Consider the following 24,056-nt stretch of genomic DNA (forward strand, 5'->3'; position numbering starts at 1 on the left):
CTTCTCCAGCCTGGAATATTTTCCTTGTACTAGTGTGCAGTCATTCACAGCCAGATGCTTGAGAGGAACCATCTATTGATTAAAAAAAAAAAAAAAAAATTCCTCTGCTTGTATGTGCATTTACATAGCTCTCTGCTCTCTAGTAATCTATCCTGAAATTTATAGCTACCTTCTCCACCCTGAAATCGAACCCATTTTTCCTCAACTAAATAAGAATTCTATCCTCACTTTGGGGATCCTTATTCTCATGTTGTAGAGAAGCAGTAAGCAGTAAATTATAAGATCCACCTGTTTGTTTCACTTCATCAAGGAATTGCATTCCTGTAATACCTGTTATTCATCTGAAAATCATTGTATCATACATTTTATATTTGTTTTTTAATTAATTTATTTTAATTGGAGGCAAATTACTATATTGTGGGTTTTGCCATATATTGACATGAATCAGCCATGAGTGCACATGTGTCCCCCATCCCAAAACCCTATCCCACCTCCCATCCCATCCCATCCCTCTGAGTTGTCCCGCTGCACCAGTTTTGAGTGCCCTGTTTCATGCATTGAACTTGGACTGGTCATCTATTTCACATATGGTAATATACATGTACTTTGCCGACTAAGGTCCATCTAGTCAAGGCTATGGTTTTTCCTGTGGTCATGTATGGATGTGAGAGTTGGACTGTGAAGAAGCCAGAGCACAGAAGAATTGATGCTTTTGAATTGTGGTGTTGGAGAAGACTCTTGAGAATCCCTTGGACTGCAAGGAGATCCAACCAGTCCATTCTGAAGGAGATCAACCCTGGGATTTCTTTGGAAGGAATGATGCTAAAACTGAAGCTCCAGTACTTTGGCCACCTCATGCGAAGAGTTGACTCATTGGAAAAAAATTCTGATGCTGGGAGGGATTGGGGGCAGCAAGAGAAGGGGATGACCAAGGATGAGATGGCTGGATGGCATCATGGACTCGATGGGTGTGAGTCTGAGTGAACTCTGGGAGATGGTGATGGACAGGGAGGCATGGCATGCTACGATTCATGGGGTCACAAAGAGTCGGACACGACTGAGCTACTGAACTGAACTGAATGCTATTCTCTCAAATCATCCCAACGTCACCTTCTCCCACAGAGTCTAAATGTCTGTTCTTTATATCTGTGTCTTTTTTGCTGTCTTGTGTATACGGTTGTCATTACCATCTTTCTAAATTCCATACACATGCATTAGTATACTGTATTGGTGTTTTTCTTTCTGGCTTACTTCACTCTGTATAATAGGCTCCAGGTTCATCCACGTCATTAGAACTGATTCAAAAGTGTTCTTATAAATTGTTGAGCAATCTCCCATTGTGTATATATACCACAATTTTCTTATCCATTCGTCTGCCGATGGACATCTAGGTTGCTTCCATGTCCTAGGTATTGTAAACAGTGCTGCAATGAACATTGGGATACACATGTCTCTTTCAATTCTGGTTTCCTTGGTGTGTATGTCCAGCAGCAGGATTGCTGGGTCGTATGGCAGTTCTATTTCCAGGTTTTAAGGAATATCCACACTATTCTCCATAGTGACCATACTGGTTGGCATTCCCAGCAACAGTGTAAGAGGCTTCTCTTTTCTCCACACCCTCTCTAGCATTTATTGTTTGTAGACTTTTTGATAGCAGACATTCTGACCAACGTGGGATGGTACCTCACCATGGTTTTGGTTTGAATTTCTCTGATAATGAATGATGTTAAGAATCTTTTGATGTTTTATAATTTTTATGTATATGAAAATAAATCCTGTACTTATAAAATATCTTGACCAAAACTTCCTATTTTGATTTTTGTGAGGGTTTAATTAAAACTATAGAGAAACTAGAGGATAATTAACATCTTGATAATGCTGAGACATTTTTTTAAATTTATTTTTTATTTTACTTTACAATTCTGTATTGGTTTTGCCATACATTGACATGAATCCACCACGGGTGTACATGCGTTCCCAAGCATGAACCCCCCTCCCACCCCCCTCCCCACAACATCTCTCTGGGTCATCCACGTGTACCAGCCCCAAGCATGCCATATCCTGCATCGGACATAGACTGGCAATTCGATTCTTACATGATATTATACATGTTTCAATGCCATTCTCCCAAATCATCCCACCCTCTCCCTCTCCCACTGAGTCCAAAAGTCCGCTATATACATCTGTGTCTTTTTTGCTGTCCTGCATACAGGGTCATCATTGTCATCTTTCTAAATTCCATGTATATGAGTTAGTATACTGTATTGGTGTTTTTCTTTCTGGCTTACTTCACTCTGTATAATCGGCTCCAGTTTCATCCATCTCATCAGAACTGATTCAAATGTATTCTTTCTAATGGCTGAGTAATACTCCATTGTGTATATGTACCACAGCTTTCTTATCCATTCATCTGCTGATGGACATCTAGGTTGTTTCCATGTCCTGGCTATTATAAACAGTGCTGTGACGAACATTTGGGTACATGTGTCTCTTTCAATTCTGGTTTCCTCAGTGTGTATGCCAGAAAAATAAACGACCCAATCAAAAAATGGGCCAAAGAACTAAATAGACATTTCTCCAAAGAAGACTTATGGATGGCTAACAAACACATGAAAAGATGCTCAACATCACTCATTATTAGAGAAATGCAAATCAAAACCACAATGAGGTACCACTTCACACCAGTCAGAATGTCTGTGATCCAAAAGTCTGCAAGCAATAAATGCTGGAGAGGGTGTGGAGAGAAGGGAACCCTCCTACACTGTTGGTGGGATTGCTGAGACTTTCAATCAAATAACATTGTACTTCTCTATGATCGTTTTAATTTTATTTTTAAATATTTTCTCATAATCTTTGTAGCAATCTGATACATATTAATTTTTCATACTGTCTAACAATAGAACTGAATCAGTTAATTGTAAAGACTCATGAAACTCAAAACAGCATTTTCCAAAAGATTTTAATAATGATAACAGATACAATATAGCAGAAGAAAAAGGGTATAGTAATTGTTGAGAAGTTCATGACCTCCAGGCACAATCTCCTGGGTTCTCTCTCAGTATCACAGAATATACTTAGTCTTTGGATTATGTACCACAAAGTAATATGTTTGCTATATTAGTTCCAGGGATGCCTATGCACAACTTCACTGAGAGATTCTATCCCCTGATATTTGAATAGTTAAAAGCTGTACAAACAGTTAAACCAACTGAAACTCAGCAATCCATACATTTTCAATAATGTTAATAAGCTGTAACAGGGCACTATCCAAGGAGTATCAAATGTGAATTATATATTATAAATTGCTAACTAGATCACCTCATCCTATCTTGACCAAGTGTCAAGATCTAGTCTTTGGGTTTACTGAAGATAAACATAAAGATATGCTAGACCATTGCAAGGTACAAACCACTTTAATATTTTGATACAATTGTAAGTTATATATTTTATGTTTATTTTCCTCATTGTTTATGATATACAAAAAAATGTGATTTTTAACAAAAAAAGTTCATAATTAATGAATACAATTTGACAAATTTGGGCATAAATACACATCAATGATATCATGTATTAACAAGATCAAGGTAGTAAATGCATCCATCATTTTCAAAAGTTTCCTTTGTCCTTTTGCTCTTTATACCCTTTAAACAACTCTTTCCCATCTCCTCCACTCTCATCCTATGGAAGCATCATTGTTTTCTGCTTCTATAAGTTTATTTTACATATCTCATATAAATGTGTAGTTATGTAGTATCTGTTTTTTTTTTTTTTTTTTTGTGAATCAATTATCTTACTTAGCCTAATGCCTTCCAGGTACATCTGTTTTGCAACAAATAGTAGAATTTATTTCTCTTTTAAGACTGAATAAAATTTCATTGTATCTATATACCATATTTTCTAATGTTTATTGTCTGTCAATAGACATTTGAATTGTTTCTGTATATTGACTGCTGTGAATAATGCTTCTATGAACACCGGAGTGTAGACATCTCTTCAAGATGATAATTTCAATTATTTTGTACATACATACTCTGTGAACTTCCAGATGTTCAAGCTTGATTTAGAAAAGGCAGAGGAACCAGAGATCAAATTGCCAACATCTGCTGGATCATGGAAAAAGCAAGGGAGTTCCAGAAAAACATCTATCTCTGCTTTATTGACTATGCCAAAGCCTTTGACTGTGTGGATCACAATAAACTATGGAACATTCTGAAAGAGATGGGAATACCAGGTCACTTGACCTGCCTCTTGAAAAATCTATATGCAGGTCAGGAAGCAAGCTAGAAATGGACATGGAACAACAGACTGGTTCCAAATAGGAAAAGGACTACGTCAAGGCTGTATATTGTCACCCTGCTTATTTAACTTAAATGCAGAGTACATCATGAGAAATGCTGAGCTGGAAGAAGCACAAGCTGGAATCAAGATTGCCAGGAGAAATATCAATAACCTCGGATATGCAGATGATACCACTCTTATGGCAGAAAGTGAAGAGGAACTAAAAAGCCTCTAGATGAAAGTGAAAGAGGAGAGAGAAAAGGGTGGCTTAAAGCTCAACATTCAGAAAATGAAGATCATGGCATCTGGTCCCATCAGTTCATGGGAAATAGATGGGGAAACAGTGGAAACAGTGTCAGAATTTATTTTTGAGGGCTTGAAAGTCACTGCAGATGGTGATTGCAGCCATGAAATTAAAAGATGCTTACTCCTTGGAAGGAAATTTATGACCAAACTAGATAGTATATTCAAAAGCAGAGACATTATTTGCTAACAAAGGTCTATCTAGTCAAGGCTATGGTTTTTCCAGTGGTCATGTATGGATGTGGAAGTTGGACTGTGAAGAAAGCTGAGCACCGAAGAATTGATGCTTTTGAACTGTGGTGTTTGAGAAGACTCTTGAGAGTCCCTTGGACTGCAAGGAGATCCAACCAGTCCATTCTAAAGGAGATCAGCCCTGGGATTTCTTTGGAAGGACTGATGCTAAAGCTGAAACTCCAGTACTTTGCCCACCTGATGCGAAGAGTTGACTCATTGGAAAAGACTGTGATGCTGGGAGGGATTGGGGGCAGGAGGAGAAGGGGACGACAGAGGATGAGGTGGCTGTATGGCATCACTGACTCGATGGACATGAGTTTGGGTGAACTCCAGGAGTTGGTGGTGGACAGGGAGGCCTGGCGTGCTGTGATTCATGGGGTCGCAAAGAGTCGGACACAACTGAGCGATTGAACTGAATTGAACTGAACTGAACTCCATAAGTGGGAGTGCTGGATCATGTAGTATGCTATTAGAAAATTTTTATGAACATTCATTCTGTTTTCCAAAATGGAAGCACCATGTTTAATCCTATCAGTATTGTACAATTTGTTAGTCATTCAATTGTGTTAAACTCTTTGTGACCACATCGACTGTGGTCCACCAGGATCCTCTGTCAATGGAATTCTCCAGGCAAGAATACTAGATTTGGTTGCCATTGCCTTATCCAGGGGACCTTCCAGACCTAGGAATCAAATCCATATCTCCTGACGTGCAGGAAGATTCTTAAAATCTGAGCCACAGAGGAAGCCCCATCAATAGTACACAAATGTTCCAATTTTTCAACATGCTCACCAACACTTGTTTTTTTATGATAATAATCACCCTAACAAGTGTCTTATATTTATTGTGATTTTAATTTGAAAATGTAATTGTGTTTTGTATCTGTTGACTTTAATCAATCAGCACATTGATTAAAGTCAATACTAATTGAAGAAATTTATCATTAAGCTTTTTTCTTTTTAACAATTCCTATATTACCAATCATATCATCTAAAGGGAAAAAATTGATAGATTTATTTTCCAACAGTTGTGCCTATTCTTTTTCTTAATTTTTAATTTTCTTCTCAACTTATTTGTATCTGTAGCATTTAGTTGAATTAAATAAATAAAGACACATATTCCTTACTTGTTCTTAATCTCAAAAGGAAAGCTTTGATAGTTCTACCTTAATTATAGTGTTTGCTGTTGATTCTCTGTAGTTATAAGTCATCTAAATAGTAATGTTGCACCTTACTTCCTAGTTTGACAAGAACTATTTTAATCATGGATTAAAGTTTAAATTCATCAAGGAAATTTAGTTATGCCTTAAAGGAACACAAAAAGAAAGGAATAAAAAAAGAAACTACAAAACAACCCTGAACAATTAACAATATAACAATAAGTACATACATATCAATAACTACTTTAAATGTAAATGGATTATATACCCCAATAGAAAGGCATAAAGTGGATGAATGGATACAAAAATAAGACTCACATATATGCTGCCTATAGGAGACTCACTTCAGATCTAAATCCCACACAGACTAAAAGTGAGAAGATGAAAAACAGTATGTCATGCAAATGAAAACCTGGATACTAATACTTACATTGGAAAACATAGACTTTAAACAAAGGCTGTAACAAAATAGAAGGGCATTACATAATGTCAGGGAATCAACCCAATAAGAAGATATGAAAATCTAAATGTATCCCACTTACATCAGTGGACCTGTCATCCATACAGGAAATACAAAAGTGAACAGAGGCCTTGGAAGATACATTGTACAAGATGAACTACACAGATATGAGAGAGCAGTCCAGCCAAAAGCAGCAGCAGCTGCTGCTAGGTTGCTACAGTCGTGTTCGAGCCTGTGTAACCCCATAGATGGTGGCCCACCAGATTACTCAGTCCCCAGAATTCTCCAGGCAAGAATACTGGAGTGGGTTACCATTTCCTTCTCCAATGCATTCATGTTAAGTCGCTTCAGACATGTCCAATTCTGTGTGACCCTACAGCAGCTCACCAGGCTCCTCTCTCTCCACAGGATTCTCTAGGCAAGTATACTGGGGTGGGTTGCCATTTCCTTATCCAGACCAAAAGAGATGAAAACATACATTGTCCAAGTGCACATGGAACATTTTCCATGATAGACAGGTCACATGCTGGAACAGGAAGCAAACCTCAGTATAATCAACAAAATTGAAATCTTTTAAAGCAACATTTCTGACCACAACATTATGAAAGTTGAAATCAACTGCAAGATAAAAGTTAAAAAAAAAAATACACGAACATGTGGAGGCTAAATAATATGCTACTAAACAACAAATTTATCACTGAAGAAATCAAATAACAACTAAAGAAATACCTGAGGACAAAAGAAAATGAAAACACAATGGGCAGTTATGCAGTTATAAGAGGAAAGTTTATTAGCAATACAAGCCTATCTTAATAAACAATGAAAACCTCAATGAGCAATCTAAACTTATACCAAAACAGTCAGAAGAAGAAGGAAAAGTGAAACCCAAGGTTTGAAGAAAAGAAATCATAAAAATCAGAGAAGAAATAAATAAAATGTAGACTAAAAAAAAAAAAAATCATGTTGATGTATGGCAAAACCAACACAATGTTGTAAAGTAATTAACCTCCAATTAAAATCAATAAAAATAATAAATAAAATTAAAACAATTTTAAAATGATAATTGAAACTAACAGCTGATTATTTAAAAAGATAAACAAAATTGGTGAACTTTCAGCCAGACTTATAAGAGAGAGAGCAAGGGCCCAAGTCAATCATATCAGAAATAGCAAAGAAATTACAACTGATATCACAGTAATACAAAGAATCATAAGAAATCACTGTGAAAAAAAAATGTATTCTGATAGACAAAATAGGAGAAATGGACAATCACACATAGTGGAACTTTGAGAAATAGAAAATAAAAGCAAATCAATTAAAAATGAAATTAAATCAGTAATAATAATTTAAAAACACTTCAACAGACACAACTCAAGGATAAGATGGTTTCATCAGTGAACTTTACAAAACATTTAGAGAAGAGTTAACGGGCATACTTTTCAAACTATTTGAAAAAAAGATGCAAAGAAAAGATCACTTCCAAACTCATTCTGCACATCCTGCATCACTCTGATAACAAAACTAGAAAAAGATATCACAAAAAAGTAAACCACAAGCCAATAACCTTGAGGACTGTAGATGCAGAAATTCACAGGAAAATATAAACAAATATAAGTATTCAACAACATATTAAAAGGATCATACACTATGAACAAGTGGGATTTATCCCTCAGATGCAAGGATGGTTCACTATTAATAAACCAATCAATTTGAGACATGATATTAACAAATTAAAGAATAAATATTTATGGTCATCCCAATAGATACCAAAAAACATTTTTTGACAAAATTTGACATTGTTCCACTGATAAAACTCTCAACAAAATGGGTATGGGGACAACATCTCAATATAACATAGCATGTATGTTAAGCCCACAGGCAACATCATACTCAATGATGAAAAGCTGAAACCATTTCCTCTAAGATCAAAAACAAGACAAAAATAATCACACTGACCACTTTTATTCAATAAAGTATTGGAAATTCTAGTCAAAATGTATAGTTCAAAAAATAGAAATAACAAAAATTCAACTTGGAAATAAACAAGTAAAAGTGTAACTGTTTGAATACAACATGAGACAGAATTATAATGGCACTGCCAAAAAATTCCTAGTGTTCATCAAGAAATTTGATAAAGTTGAAGGATACAAAATTAATATAGAGAAGTATATTGTATTTCTATAAGCTAAAAACAGACTGTTAGAAATAGAAATTATGAAAATGATTCCAATAATTGCATCAAAACTAATAAAATATCTAGCAATAAATCAAACTAAGGAAGTAAACCCAGCTTGGACATCTGGAAGTTCCTGATTCACATAAGGCTGAAGCCTAGCATGCAAGATTTTAAGCATGACCTTATTAGCATGGGAGATGAGTGCAACTGTCCAGTGTTTAGCACATTCTTTGGTACTACCCTTCTTGGGAATTGAGACGAGGCCAATTTGCAGTCCTGTGGCCACTGCTGGGTTAGCTAGATTTGCTGATATAGTGAATGTAAAACCTTGATAGCATCATTCTTAAGGATTTGAACAGTACTGCTTTGTTTTATTAATAGCAGTGCATCTTAAGGCACACTTGACCTCACACTCCAAAATATCTAGCTCTGGGTGACTAACCACACCATCATAGTAATCCAGTTCATTAAAACTTTTTCTTATACAGTTCCTCCATGTATTCTTTCCATCTTTTCTTGATCACTTCAGCATCTACTAGGTCTCTACCATTTTTATCCTTTATTGTGCCCATTCTTGGATGGAATGTTCCCTGATGCTTCCAGTTTTCTTGAAGTGATCTTTAATCTTTCCCCTTTTGTTGTTTCCTTCTATTATTAAGGTTTGTTATTAGAAGAAGGCTTTCTTGTCTCTTCTAGCTACTTTTTGGAGCTCTGCATTTAATTGGATATACCTTTTCCTCTCTTTGTTATTCTGCTATTTGTAAAGCCTCCTCAGATTACCACTTTGTCTTCCTGCCTTTCTTTTCCTTTGGGATGGTTTTGTTTGCTCTCTCCTCTAAAATGGTACAGATCTTTGTCCATAGTTCTTCAGGCACACCATTAACAAGATCTGATCCCTTGAATCTATTTGTTACCTCTACTGTGAATTCAAACGTGATTTGATTTAAGTTATATCTGCCTGGCCTATTGTTTTTCCCAATTTTCTTTAGTTTAAGCCCGACTTTTCCTAGGGGAAGCTGATGATCTGAACCAGTCAACTCCAGGTCTTGTTTTTGCTGACTGTAAACAGCTTCTCCATCTCCAACTACAAAGAATGTGACCAGTTTGATTTTGGTATTGACCATTTGGTGGTGTCCATGTGTAAAGTCACCTCTTGTGTTGCTGAAAAAGGGTAAATGCTGTGACTAGTGCATTCTCTTGTGGGAATTCAGTTAACTGATGCCCTGTCTCCTTTTGTTATCCAAGGCCAAACTCACCTGTTACTTCAGGTTTATCTTGACTTCTTAATTTTTATTCCAATCCTCAATGATGAATAGAACATATTTTTTAGGTATTAGTTCTAGGTCTTCTAGGTCTTCATAGAACTGATCAACTTCAGTTTCTTTAGCACCAGAATAGGGGAATAGACTTGGATTATCGTGATATTGAATGGCTTGCCTTGGAAATGAACTGAGATCATTCTGTCGTTTTTAAAGTTTACACCCAAGTACTGTATTTTGGACTCTTTTGTTGATTATCAGGGATACTCCATTTCTTCTTGGGATTCTTGCCCACAGTAGTAGATATAATGGTCAACTGAATTAAATTTGTCCATTCCCATCCATTTTAGTTTGATGATTATTAGAGACTTCACTTTCACACATTGGAGAAGGAAATGGCAACCCATTCCAGTATTCTTGCCTGGAGAATACCAGGGATGGGGGAGCCTGGTGGACTGCTGTCTATGGGGTTGCACAGAGTCGGACACGACTGAAGCAACTTAGCAACAGCAGCATGTTGATGTTTATTCTTACCATTTCCTGCTTGGCCATGTCCAACTTTCCTTGATTTATGGACCTAACATTCAAGGTCTATACAGCATCGTATTTTACTTTCATCACCACACACATACAACTGAGCATTGTATCTGCTTTGATCCAGGAACTTCATTCATTCTGGAGCTATTCATAATTCTCCAGTCTTCCCCAGTAGCATGCTGGACACTTTCAGACCTAGGGAACTCATCTTTTGGTGTCATATCTTTTTAGCCTTTTATACAATTCATGAGGTTCTCATGGCAAGTATAGTGAAGTGGTTTGTCATTCCCTCCATTAATGGATCATGTTTTTTCAGAATTCTCTGCCATGACACATCTGTCTTGGGTGGTCCTGCATGGCAAGGCTCACAAACTCATTGAGTTATGCAAGCCCTTTCACCACAAGAAGTCCATGAAGTGATCCATATAGGAAACACTGAAGCATTGATGCCTTTGAATTGTGGTTCTGGAAAGAATCTTGAAAGTCCCTTGGACAGCAAGGAGATCAAACCAATCAATCTTAAAGGAGACCAACCCTCAATATTTACTGGGAGAACTGATGCTGAAGCTGAAGCTCCAGTATTTTGGTCATCTTATGTGAACAGACGACTCATTGGAAAAGTCCCTGATGCTGGGAAAGAATGAAGGCAGAAGGAGAAGAGGGTATCAGAGGAAGAGATGACTGGATGATTTCACCAATGCAATGAACATGAACTTGGGCAAATTCCAGGAGTTAATTAGGAACAAGGAGACCTGGTGTGCTGCAGTTAATGGGCTTGCAAAGAGTCGGACATGACTGGGCAACTGAACAACAACAACAATAAAGGAAGTAAAACACTTGCACTTGGAAAAGTATAAGACACTGATGGAAAAATTGAACAAGAGAAAAGCAGATATGAATACATACTGCGTTAATGGATTGGAAGAATTAATGCTGTTAAAATAAGCATACTATTCAAAGAAATCTATAGGCTTAATACAATCCCTATTTAAATACCAATGGCATTTTTTCACAGAACTAGAACAAAGGACTCTAAAATTTGTATGGAGTCACAAAATACCTCAAATAGTTAAAGCCAACTTGAAAATAATGCACAAAATTGGAGGTATCACACTCCCTGATGTCAAAAAGATATTTTAAAAGTATGGTAATCAAAGTAGAATGGTACTGACAGAACCAGATGCATAGATAAATGGAGCAGAATAGAGAGACCAGAAGTGAGACCACATTTATATGGACAATTAAATCTACAACAAAGAAGGTAAAAATGTACAATGGGGAGAGATACCTTCTTAAGTAAATGGTGGTGTGAACACAGGATAGCTATATTACAAAGAATCAAAATGGACTACTTTCCATCATGCATAAAAATGCAATTCAAAATGAATTATAGACTGAAATGTAAGACCCAAAACCATAAAATTTACATAAGAAAACAGTAAGTAGTGGGCTCTTTGACATAGGTCTTCAGAATAATTTGTGAATGTCTCCTCAAGTAAGGGAACAAAAGCAAAAATAAACTAGTGGGACTAAATCAAACTAAAAAGGTTTTACGCAGTGAAGGAAACTATTCAGAAAAAAACAAAAGCCTACTGAAGGGACAAGATATTTGTAAATGATATATTCATTAAAGGAATGATATCCAAAATATAAGAGGAACTTATACAACTCAACATCAAAAGCAAATAAAAATCCCAATTATAAATGGAGAGAGGATCTGAATAGATATTTTTTTTCCAAGGAAGACAGACAGAGAGCCAACATACACATGAAAACATTGTAAGCATCCCTAATCATCAGAAATGTGAAAATCAATATTTGAGACAACTTCACACCTTTCAGAATGAATATTTATCAAAAAGACAAAAAAAAAAGAATGTGTCGGTGAGGAGAAAAAAGAATCCTCATGTTTTGTTAATGGGGATGTGTGTTGACGTAGCAACTATGAAAAACAGCATATATATCCCTCAAAAAATTAAAATAGAAGCACTATATGATCTGGTATTTCCATATCTTTGTGCTTATTCAAGAAACAAAAACATTAATTAGAAAAGGTATGTGTTCTCCATGTTCATTGCAACAATAGTCGAGACACTGAAGCAGTATGCAATGAAATATTACTTAGCCATAAAATAAAATATTGCCTTTGTTTACATCATTCATGGACATAGAAGGTGTTAAACTAAGTGAAATAACTCAAACAGGTAAAGACACACACTGTATGCTCTCACTTTTGCCAGAGGGTGGGAGGTAGAGGAGAAAAAATAGATGAACGATATTAAGAAGTATGTCGATTCAGAAAAGATGCACAACTTGAGAGTTGTGAACTAAGTTTTGTTGGGGGCAAAATGAGGACTGCAGCCTGGGAGGTAGCATCTATAATAGCTCTGGGAGACTGTTCCAAAGTGGCAGTGGGGGAAAGTCAATACGTAAGGTTTTTGTGAAGGGGGTGTTCAATAACATGAAGCACATATTTTATAAAAGGATTGTTGTTAGTCAGGAGGATCTGATGTCACCATGAAGGGATTTAGTGCTTCTCAAACAACAGTATGGGGAAGACTAGAAATCTCTTCAAGAAAGTTAGAGATACCAAGGGAACATTTCATGCAAAGATGGGCTAGAGAAAGGACAGAAATCATATGGACTTAACAGAAGCAGAAGATATTAAGAAGAGGTGGCAAGAATACACAGAAGAACTGTACAAAAAAGATCTTCATGACCAAGATAATCACGATGGTGTGATCACTCACCTAGAGCCAGACATCCTAGAATGTGAAGTCAAGTGGGCCTTAGAAAGCATCACTAAGAACAAAGCTAGTGGAGGTGATAGAATTCCAGTTGAGCTATTTCAAATCCTAAAAGATGATGCTGTGAAAGTGCTGCATTCAATATGCCAGCAAATTTGGCAAACTCAGCAGTGGCCACAAGACTGGAAAAGGTCAGTTTTCATTCCAATCCCAAAGAAAGGCAATGCCAAAGAATGCTCAAACTACCGCACAATTGCATTCATCTCACACGCTAGTAAAGTAATGCTCAAAATTCTCCAAGACAGGCTTCAGCAATACATGAACCATGAACTTCCAGATGTTCAAACTGGTTTTAGAAAAGACAGAGAAACCAGAGATCAAATTGCCAACATCCGCTGGATTATCGAAAAAGCAAGAGGGTTCCAGAAAAAACATCTATTTCTGCTTTATTGACTATGCCAAATCTTTTGACTGTGTGGATCACAATAAACTGCGAACAATTCTGAAAGACATGGGAATACTAGACCACCTGACCTGCCTCTTGAGAAACCTATATGCAGGTCAGGAAGCAACAGTTAGAACAGGACATGGAACAACAGACTGGTTCCAAATAGGAAAAGGAGGCCGTCAAGGCTGTATATTGTCACCCTGCTTATTTAACTTATATGCAGAGTACACCATGAGAAACGCTGGGCTGGAAAAAGCATAAGCTGGAATGAACATGCTGGGAGAAATATCAGTAACCTCAGATATTCAGATGACACCACCCTTATGGCAGAAAATGAAGAGGAACTAAAAAGCCTCTAGATGAAAGTGAAAGAGGAGAGTGTAAAAGTTAGCTTAATGCTCAACATTCAGAAAACGAAGATCATGGCATCTGGTCCCATCAGTTCATGGGAAATAGATGGGGAAACAGTGTCAGACTTTATTTTGGGGGGCTCCAAAATCACTGCAGATGGTGATTGCAGCCATGAAATTAAAAGACGCTTACTCCTTGGAAGAAAGGTTATATTAACTTTCCTAAATAGCATATTAGAAAGCAGAGACATTACTTTGCCAACAAAGGGCCATCTAGTCAAGGCTATGGTTTTTCTAGTAGTCATGTATGGATGTGAGAGTTGGACTGCGATGAAAGCTGAGCGCCGAAGAATTGATGCTTTTGAACTGTGGTGTTGGAGAAGACTCTTGAGAGTCCCTTGGACTGCAAGCAGATCCAACAAGTCCATTTTGAAGGAGATCAGTCTTCGGTGTTTTTTGGAAGGACTGATGCTAAAGCTGAAACTCCAGTACTTTGGCCACCTCATGCGAAGAGTTGACTCATTGGAAAAGACCCTGATGCTGGGAGGAATTGGGGGCAGGAGGAGAAGGGGATGACTGAGGATGAGATGGCTGGATGGCATCACTGATTTGACGGATGTGAGTTTGAGTGAAATCTGGGAGTTGGTGATTGACAGGGAGGCCTGGCATGCTGTGATTCATGGGATCACAAATGGTCAGACAGGACTGAGCGACTGAACTGAACTGAACTGAATATTTATTTTATATTTAGTTACTCCTATATTGGAGCTTTTATATTGTTTGCGTACATATTTACAAAATGTCATAACCTCTTGTTAGATTAATCTCTTTCTCACCAGGCAATGTTATTGTGGATTTTTTTTTTTTTACAATAATTGTTTTAAAGTGTATTTGGTCTGATATAAGTATAGCTACCTCAGCTTTATATTGGTTTCCATTTGTATAAAATATCGTTTTTCATCCCTTCATTTTCAATATGTATGTTCCTTTACATTTCAAGTTGACACTGTGATCAACATAAAATAGATTACTTTACATATGTTACTGTATATACACTTTGTGGTCACTACAAAGCAAAATGATGTTTAGCTGAAGCTGAAGCTCCAATACTTTGGCCACCTAATATGAAGAACTGACTCACTGGAAAAAACCCTGATGCTGGGAAAGATTGAAGACAGGAGGAGAAGGAAAAAACAGAAGATGAGTTGTTTGGATGGCATCACTGACTCGATGGACATGAGTTTGTGAAAGCTCCAGGAGTTGGTGATGGCCAGGGAAGCCTGAATCCATGGAGTTACAAATGGTCGGACACAACTGAGCAACTAATCTGAACTGAACAAAGCAAAAACCTATAATAGATACAAAAAGGATAAAGAAATCTAGGTATACCACTAAAGATAGCCATGATACCACAAAGGGGAAGAGCAAGAGAAGAAGAAAAGTACAGAGAGGAACTACAAATTAGTTAGAAAAAGATGAACCAAATGCCAACAGAGGCATTTCTTTGAGTAATTTTTTTATGCTTTTTTTTTCACGATCATTCAGTTTACTTGAATATAATTTAATGAATTTTTCTAGGGATGTTAAATCTAGTATGTTAAGAAAAGGATGTACATCCTTATAAGTTTTTGTTGTTGTTTCAATATAAATTTATTTATTTTAATTGGAGACTAATTAGTTTACAATATTGTATTCGTTTTGCCATACATCAATATGAATCTGCTACGGGTGTACATGCGTTCCCCATCCTGAACCTCCCTCCCTGTAGCATCCTTCTGGGTCATCCCAGTGCACCAGCCCCCATCATCCTGTATCCTGCATCGAATCTGGACTGGGATTCATTTCTCCCAAATATTCCCACACTCTCCCTCTCCCACAGAGTCCAAAGGACTGTTCTATACATCTGTGTCTCTTTTGCTGTCTCCCAAACAGGGTTATCAATATAATCTTTCTAAATTCCATATATATGCGTTAGTATACTGTATTGGTGTTTTTCTTTCTGGCTTACTTCACTCTGTATAATAGGCTCCAGTTTCATCCACCTCATTAGAACTGATTCAAGTGTATTCTTTTTAATGGCTGAGTAATACGCCATTGTGTATATGTACCACTGCTTTCTTATCCATTCATCTGATGGCATTGTGTATATATACCACTGCTTTCTTATCCATTCATCTGATGATGGACATCTAGGTTGCTTCCATGTCCTGGCTATTATAAACAGTGCTGCGATGAACATTGGGGTACACATGTCTCTTTCAGTTCTGGTTTCCTTGGTGTGTATGCCCAGCAGTGGGATTGCTGGGTCATAAGATAGTTCTATTTCCAGTTTTTTAAGGAATCTCCACACTGTTCTCCATAGTGGCTGTACTAGTTTGCATTCCCACCAATAGTGTAAGAGGGTTCCCTTTTCTCCACACCCTTTCTAGCATTTATTGCTTGTAGACTTTTGGATTGAAGCCATTGTGACTGGCGTGAAGTAGTACCTCATTGTGGTTTTGATTTGCATTTCTCTGATAATGAGTGATGTTGAACATCTTTTCATGTGTTTGTTAGCCATCTGTATGTATTTATTTAAATTCAAGTGAACTAAATTGTCAAATCAGCAGACATAGAGTAGCTAAATTGATAACAATGAGGAAAAAAAAAAACACCTAGATGTCCATCAGCAGATGAATGGATAAGAAAGCTGTGGTACATATACACAATGGAGTATTACTCAGCCATTAAAAAGAATATATTTGAATCAGTTCTAATGAGGTGGATGAAACTGGAGCCTATTATACAGAGTGAAGTAAGCCGGAAAGTAAAACACCAATACAATATACTAAGGCATATATATGGAATTTAGAAAGATGGTATTGATAACCCTGTATGCGAGGCAGCAAAAGAGACACAGATGTATAAAACAGTCTTTTGGACTCTGTGGGAGAGGGAGAGGGTGGGAATATTTGGGAGAATGGCATTGAAACATGTATAATATCATATATGAAATGAATCGCCAGTCCAGGTTCGATGCATGATACTGGATGCTTGGGGCTGGTGCACTGAGACGACCCAGAGGGATGGCATGGGGAGGGAGGAGGGAGGGGGTTCAGAATGAGGAACACGTATATATCTGTGGCAGATTCACGTTGATTAATGCAAAACCAATACAATATTGTAAAGTAATTAACCTCCAATTAAAATAAATATATTTATATTTAAAAAATAACAACAATGGCGAAAATAAGAAGACATACATGCTGCCTACAGAAGACAGTGAATTATTTGAGTAGTGGAATGGGATCCAAACAGAGCCAATGATACTTAATTCTCAAAATCTTTTGAAACTAGTGTTTTTGTTGTTGTTTGGTTTTTATATCATAATCATAAACTTAACTCTGTAATACAGCTAAACTTAGAGAAAGATAAGGAAAATATGGAACTCAAAGAACTGCAGTAAGAACAAAGATTATAGGATATTTTGAGCATATGGAATTGAAGGCGTGCTCTCATGAGCTATAAAAGGGATGTTTTGATGGTTATGACAAAACAGACGTCAAGTTTATTAGATTTGTCCACAGTCAGCAATGGTGATCTTCTTTCAGGTTTTGCCATTCCTGGACTCAAAGCACACCACAACTTCCACAATATTCATGCTTTCTTTCACCTTGCCAAAGACTACAAGCTTGCCATTCAACCACTCGGTCTTGATAATGCACATGAAAAACTGGAACCTGTTGTCTAGGGGCCAATGTTTGCCATGGACAAGGTACTCGGACCCATATGCTACAGGATGAATTTTTCATTAATTTTCTCCTCATAGATGAACTTACCACTAATGCCATTATGGCATGTGAAGGCTCTGCTCTGGCATATAATTATAAATTGTTTGTGAAGGCAGGAACTTTCATAATTAAATCCTCTCTCCCCAGTGCTCAGAATATGAAGGTTTTCTGCTGTCTTTGGAAGTTTGAAAGAGATGCAGCAGAAGGACTGGCTGTCAATGGCAATATCAAAGAACTCATGGGGGCTGACCATGGTTGTGCAGCACAGGAGGCTCTAGGCTGGCAGTGTCTGCAAGGCCTAGAAAAGTGAAAGTGTTAGTGTCGCAGTTGTGTCCATCTCTTTGAGACCCAATGGAATGTCTGTGGAATTCTCCAGGTGAGAATACTAGAGTAGGTAGCCATGCCCTTCTCCAGGGGATCTTCCCAATGCAGGGATCAAGCCCATGTCTCCCACATTACAGGCAGATTCTTTGCCATCTAATTCTTTACCACCAGCAAATCCCTATGCAAGGCCTGTAGGCAATGTTAGAGAGACAATTCCTTTTCACTTGTGCTGCCAATAGAGTGGTCCAACACTGAGGGAAACGTCTGAAAATAGCTTTGTTACAGTGAAAGGGAAAAAGGGAAAATGAAGGGAAATACCCTGAATATATTCACTATTTGTACATTATATCTCACACAGAGCTACTACTACATTTTTTTGTTGGTTGTTTGATTTATTTTCTCTTGTTTTATTCAGCTTGAGGTATTTGTGTGTGTGTGTGTGTGTGTGTGTGTTTGTGTGACTTGCATCTAAAAGAATCCTGACAGGAGCACATTAATGACTATAAATTTCTAAATATTATTTGAAACTTTAGACTGCATTATCAAGAAATGTGGAGATTTTAATCCTGAGCAGAGAAACTCTAAGAGAAGTATCAGGACAGAGTGGTCTCACTGGGTCCTGGAAATTATTCTCTGACAAGCTGAGATATAACGACAGCAATATGGCTGTTGGAAGTAAAGTCAACGGAGTTTCCCATTCTACCACTTCTTCAGTGCATCCTGATCTTCAGGTGTAGTTAAGTGGAGCCAGATAAGACTTAGGAAACTGGGCCAGATAGCCAGTGATAACTATAAATCTACTGACTGCCTTATATTATGTTTTGTGACAATTCTGTTAGGATGCATTAAACATGATTATTAATTTCTAATTTGTGTGAACAAGAATTTAGATTATAGGATCTTGTTCTTAGATGAAATAACCAAAAGGTCTGATTCAATTTATTTCTGTTATTATCAAGGACATTTATATTCAAGAGGCTAAATTTTGTGTGGAGGATACAGTAGTAAGAAAAAATAGTTATAGAACTTACAATCAAGTGGAAAAACAGAAAATGAAACATAGAGTAAAGTATATAAGAAACTGAATTTTCCACATCTATTCCAATTTTCTTCTAATGGCTTTCCAGTACAGATTCTAAAATTAGTAGATGCATTTTCTAGTCTATCTTGATGTTAGGGATTTAGATGTAAATGAAGTTCAAATCAAATTTGTTGCTGTTTTTCAGTCTACTGAGTTATGTCCTATTCTCTGAGGCCCCATGGACAGCATACACCAGGCTTCCCTGTCCTTCAGTATCTCCCAGAGTTTGCTGGAACTCATGCCCATTGAGATAGCATTGATAGTGATACTATCTAACCATCTCATTCTCTGCTATGCTCTTCTTTTGCCATTGATATTTCCCAGCATCAGGGTCTTTTGAAATGAGTCAGCTTTCCACATCAAGTGGACAAAGTACTGGAGATTCAGCTTTAGCATTAGTCTTTCCAATGAATATTCAGGATTTGTTTGCTTTAAGATTGAGTGGTTTGATCTCTTTGCAGTCCAAGTCTTCTCCAACACCACAGTTCAAAAGCATCAATTCAGCTCTCAACCTTCTTTATAGTCCAATTCTCACATCTGTACAGGATATTGGAAAAACCATAGCTTTGATTTTATGCACTTTTGCTGGCAAAGTGATGTCTCTGCTTTTTAATATGCTGTCTACGTTTGCCATAATTTCCACCCAGGGAGCAAGCATCTTTTAATTTCATAGCTTCAGTCAATATCAGAAGTGATTTTGGAGCCCAAGAAAAGAAAATATGTCACTGCTTCCATTTCTTTTCCCTTCTATTTATCATGAAGTGATGCAACTAGATGCCAGGATCTTAGTTTTTTGAATGTTGAATTTTAAAACCAGTTTAGGTAGATATATTCCTAAGTATTTTATTCTTTTCATTGCAATGGTGAATGAAATTATTTCCTTAATTTCTCTTTCTATTTTCTCATTACTAGTGTGTGGGGTCCTAAATGGGAAACCTTAAAAAAGAAGGGCTAGCTTTGCGGTTTAGAGCTAAGATGGCTCCTGGCGGAAGAGATGAGGGTGCGGCCTAAGTTGTCTGTCAAAACTTTTGATTGGTTTTCTTGATTTCTGTGCACGTAGACAGTGCGTGATCACCATAGACTCCTGTTATAATGATGGCACATGATGATTTGACCTTTAATGTGATTGGTGCAACTATGGAAAGTCCCTCACAAACCCCTCCCTGCTTACCTTTATAAACCAAGAGCTTACAACAATAAACCGGAACTGCTTAGATGGAACCCCTGTCGCGTCTGATTGTCTCTCGCTCGCCGAGGGGCTGGGTTGGCGGACAGCAGGCTCACCTCTCCTAGGGATCCCTCAGCTTTGCTGAGAGAAGTTCCACTGCCTCTCTCTTTCTGCAGAGTGCCCCCCGCACTAGTGTACAGGAATGCAAGGGATTTCTGTGTGTTGATTTTATATCCTGCAACTTTACTATACACCAAGGAAACCAGAATTGAAATAGACATGTGTACCCCAGTGTTCATTGCAGCACTGTTTATAATAGCCAGGACATGGAAGCAACCTAGATGTCCATCATCAGATGAATGGATAAGAAATCTGTACATATACACGATGGAGTATTACTCAGCCATTAAAAAGAATACATTTGAATCAGTTCTGATGAGGTGGATGAAACTGGAGCCTATTATACAGAGTGAAGTAAGCCAGAAAGAAAAACACCAATACAGTATACTAACACATATATATGGAATTTAGAAAGATGGTAATGATGACCCTGTATGCAAGACAGCAAAAGAGACACAGATGTGTAGAGCGGACTTTTGGACTCTGAGGGAGAGGGAGAGGGTGGGAATATTTGGAAGAATGGCATGGAAAGATGTATAATATCATATATGAAACGAATCGCCAGTCCAGGTTCAATGCATGATACTGGATGCTTGGGGCTAGTGCACTGAGGCAACCCAGAGGGATGGTATGGGAAGGGAGAAGGATGGGGGGGTTCAGGATGGGGAACACGTGTATACTTGTGGCAGATTCATATTGATATATGGCAAAACCAATGCAATATTGTAAAGAAATTAACCTCCAATGAAAATAAATAAATTTATATTAAAAAAATAAAACCAGTTTTAAAAAAAAAAAAACATTTAACCTGATGCACTCTGCATAGAAATAAAATAAGCAGGGTGACAATATACAGCCTTGTCATACATATTTCCCAATTTTTATTCAGTCTGTTGTTCCATGTCCAGTTCTAACTGTTACTTCTTGACCTACATACAGATTTCTCAGGTGACAGGAAAGGTGGTCTGAAATTCCCATCTCTTTAACAATTTTCCCAATACAGTATTGTAAAGTAAAAAAAAAAAATAATAATAATAATAATAATAAAGAGCACGCACACAAAAAAAATAAATAAATAAAGAATTTTCCAGTTTGTTATGAGCCACACAGTCAAAGTCTTTAGCCTAGTCAAACAGGCAGAAGTAGATTTTTTTTTTTTCTGGAACTTTCTTGCTTTTTCTATGATAAAACAAATGTTGGCAATTTGATCTTTTGTAACTCTGCCTTTTCTAAATCCAGATTGTACATCTGAAAGTTCTCACTTCATGTACTGTTGAAGCCTAGCTTGAAGAATTTTTTAGCATAACCTTCCTATCATGTGAAATGAGTGAAATTGTATGGTAGTTTGAACATTCTTTGCCATTGTCCTTCTTTGGGATTGGAGTGACAACTGGCAGGCCTGTGGCAACTACTGAGTTTTCTAAATTTCCTGATATGTTGACTGCAGTGCTTTAACAGCATATTCTTTTAGGATTTGAAATAGCTCAGTTGGAGTTCCATCATCTCCACTAGCTTCGTTTGTAGTAATGTGTCCTAAGTCAAGGCCTACATGACTTCATATTCCAGGATGCCTGGCTCTAGGTGAGTGACTACTACACCATTACGGTTATCTGGATCATTAAAACCTTATACGGAACTGAACTCCATTGGAGAAGAATGAAAATTTCAGGAATGTGGTGTCCATTCTGTTGCTGTATGTTGTGGCAGGCAAGGCATGGATTTGGAGGTAAAGACTGGAGGAAGTTTTTATGTTTGAGTCATGGATAAGATTATGTCTTTTCTCCCAGAACTTTTATTTTCTGAGTATCTAAAGATCTCTTTAAAATTATTTCTTCTCAAACTATGTATTTGTAATTAGACTCTAACAGATTTGGTATTAGATCTAATCTCTTCAATCTATTTGTCATTTCCACTATATAATCATAAGGGATTTGATTTAGGTTATACCTGAATCGTCTAGTGGTTTTCCCTAATTTCTTCTTTCCCTAATTTCTTTAATTTAAGGCAATAAGGAGTTCATGATCTGAGCCACAGTCAGATCCTGGTGTTTTTGTTGACTGTATAGAGCTTCTCCTTTGGTTACAAAGAATATAATCAATCTCATTTTGGTATTGACCATCTGGTGTTTCTCATGTGTAGAGTCTTCTCTTGTGTTGTTGGAAGAGGGTGTTTGCTATGACCAGTGGGTTTTCTTGGCAAAACTATGTTAACCGTTGCCCTATTTCATTTTGCACTCCAAGGTCAAATTTGCCTGTTACTCTAGATAACTCATGACTTCTTACTTTTGCACTCCAGTCTCCTATGATGAAAGGACATCTTTTTTGGGTGTTAGTTCTAGAGGGTCTTGTAGGTCTTCATAGACCTGTTCAACTTCAGCTTCTTCAGCACTATTGGTTGGGACATAGACTTGGATCACTGTGATATTGAATGGTTTACCTTGGAAACGAACAGAGATTATCCTGTCATTTTTGAGAATGCACCCAAGTACTGCATTTCAGAGTCTTTTGTTGATTATGAGGGCTACTCCATTTTTCTTAAGAGATTCTTGCCCACAGTAGTAGATACAATGGTCATCTAAATTAAATTCACACATTTTAATTCATTGAATCCTAAAATGTTGATGTTCACTTTGCTATCTCCTGCTTGACCATGTCCAATTTACCTTGATTCATGGACCTAACATTCCAGGTTCCTATGCAATATTGTTCTTTACAGAATCAAACTTTATTTCCATCACCAGTCACATCCACAACAGGGCATTATTTTTGCTTTGGCTTTCACTCTTCCTTCTTTCAGGATTTATTTCTCCACTCTTCTCCAGTAGCATATTGAGCACCTACAGACCTGGGGAGTTCATTTTTCAGTGTAATATATTTTTGCCTTTTCATACTGTTCATGGGGTTCTCAAGGCAAGAATACTAAAGTAGTTTGCTGTTTTCTTCTCCAGCTGTACCATTTTTTGTCAGAACTGTCTACCATGAGCCATCCGTATTGGGTGGTCCTACGTGACATGGTTCATAATTTCATATTTATAACTAGTAAGTTCCAAATCTGAAGGAAATTTTTATGCAGCAATGGTTTCAGAGAGTAATTATGAGGTTTAAAATCATATTTGTTATTCTTAATAGTGATTAGATATAGAGGAGACTTGAGGTCCAATGTAAATACAAGCTACTACTCTTTGTGCATCTTAATTTCTCTCATCTAAGCCATATGTGGTATTTCATAATACAAAATAACTCAAAAACCCTCCAACTTCTTCCTGTCTTATCTCCCATATTTTATTTTTAAAATGAAGCCTCCCATATGATCCTTTAATGGAAAGGAAAGTGATTAGAATGAGACTTTTCTCTCTAGAGGAGGTGAAATGTTGGTTCTCAGCAAGAATAATTTTGAGTGGGAAATGGCCAAAGTTTCCTTTGTTTTTTTTGTAAGAATCTCTCTTTTGAAGGAAAAGTTGATAAATGCATCAGGAAGGGCAAAAGGAATGCCATCTCTGTGAAGGAATTTTCCTTCATCATAGTAGTTATGCTGGTCACACAAAAAGAAAGGAAAAGTTAAAATGCAGAAACAAGAAAAGAAAATCTTACTTTTATTGTTAACTTGCTTAGTATTTTATTTCTTTTGAAAAGTTGTTAGGGC

General features: G+C 37.1%; 1 long non-coding RNA gene and 1 pseudogene across 1 annotated transcript; one reads left to right on the forward strand and one right to left on the reverse strand.

Annotated features, from left to right (window-relative positions):
- The first annotated feature begins 6,644 nt into the window (after nt 1-6,644).
- On the forward strand, nt 6,645-18,159 carry LOC120876181. Its single transcript, XR_005724123.1, has 3 exons — nt 6,645-6,741; nt 16,265-16,267; nt 18,120-18,159. It is a non-coding gene; the product is annotated as an uncharacterized LOC120876181 (long non-coding RNA).
- On the reverse strand, nt 17,502-17,974 carry LOC120876180 (annotated as a pseudogene).
- Nucleotides 18,160-24,056: the final 5,897 nt, after the last annotated feature.

This window comes from Oryx dammah, unplaced genomic scaffold, assembly GCF_014754425.2.
Source record: "Oryx dammah isolate SB20612 unplaced genomic scaffold, SCBI_Odam_1.1 HiC_scaffold_17, whole genome shotgun sequence".
In the NCBI taxonomy this organism is placed as follows: Eukaryota; Metazoa; Chordata; class Mammalia; order Artiodactyla; family Bovidae; genus Oryx; species Oryx dammah.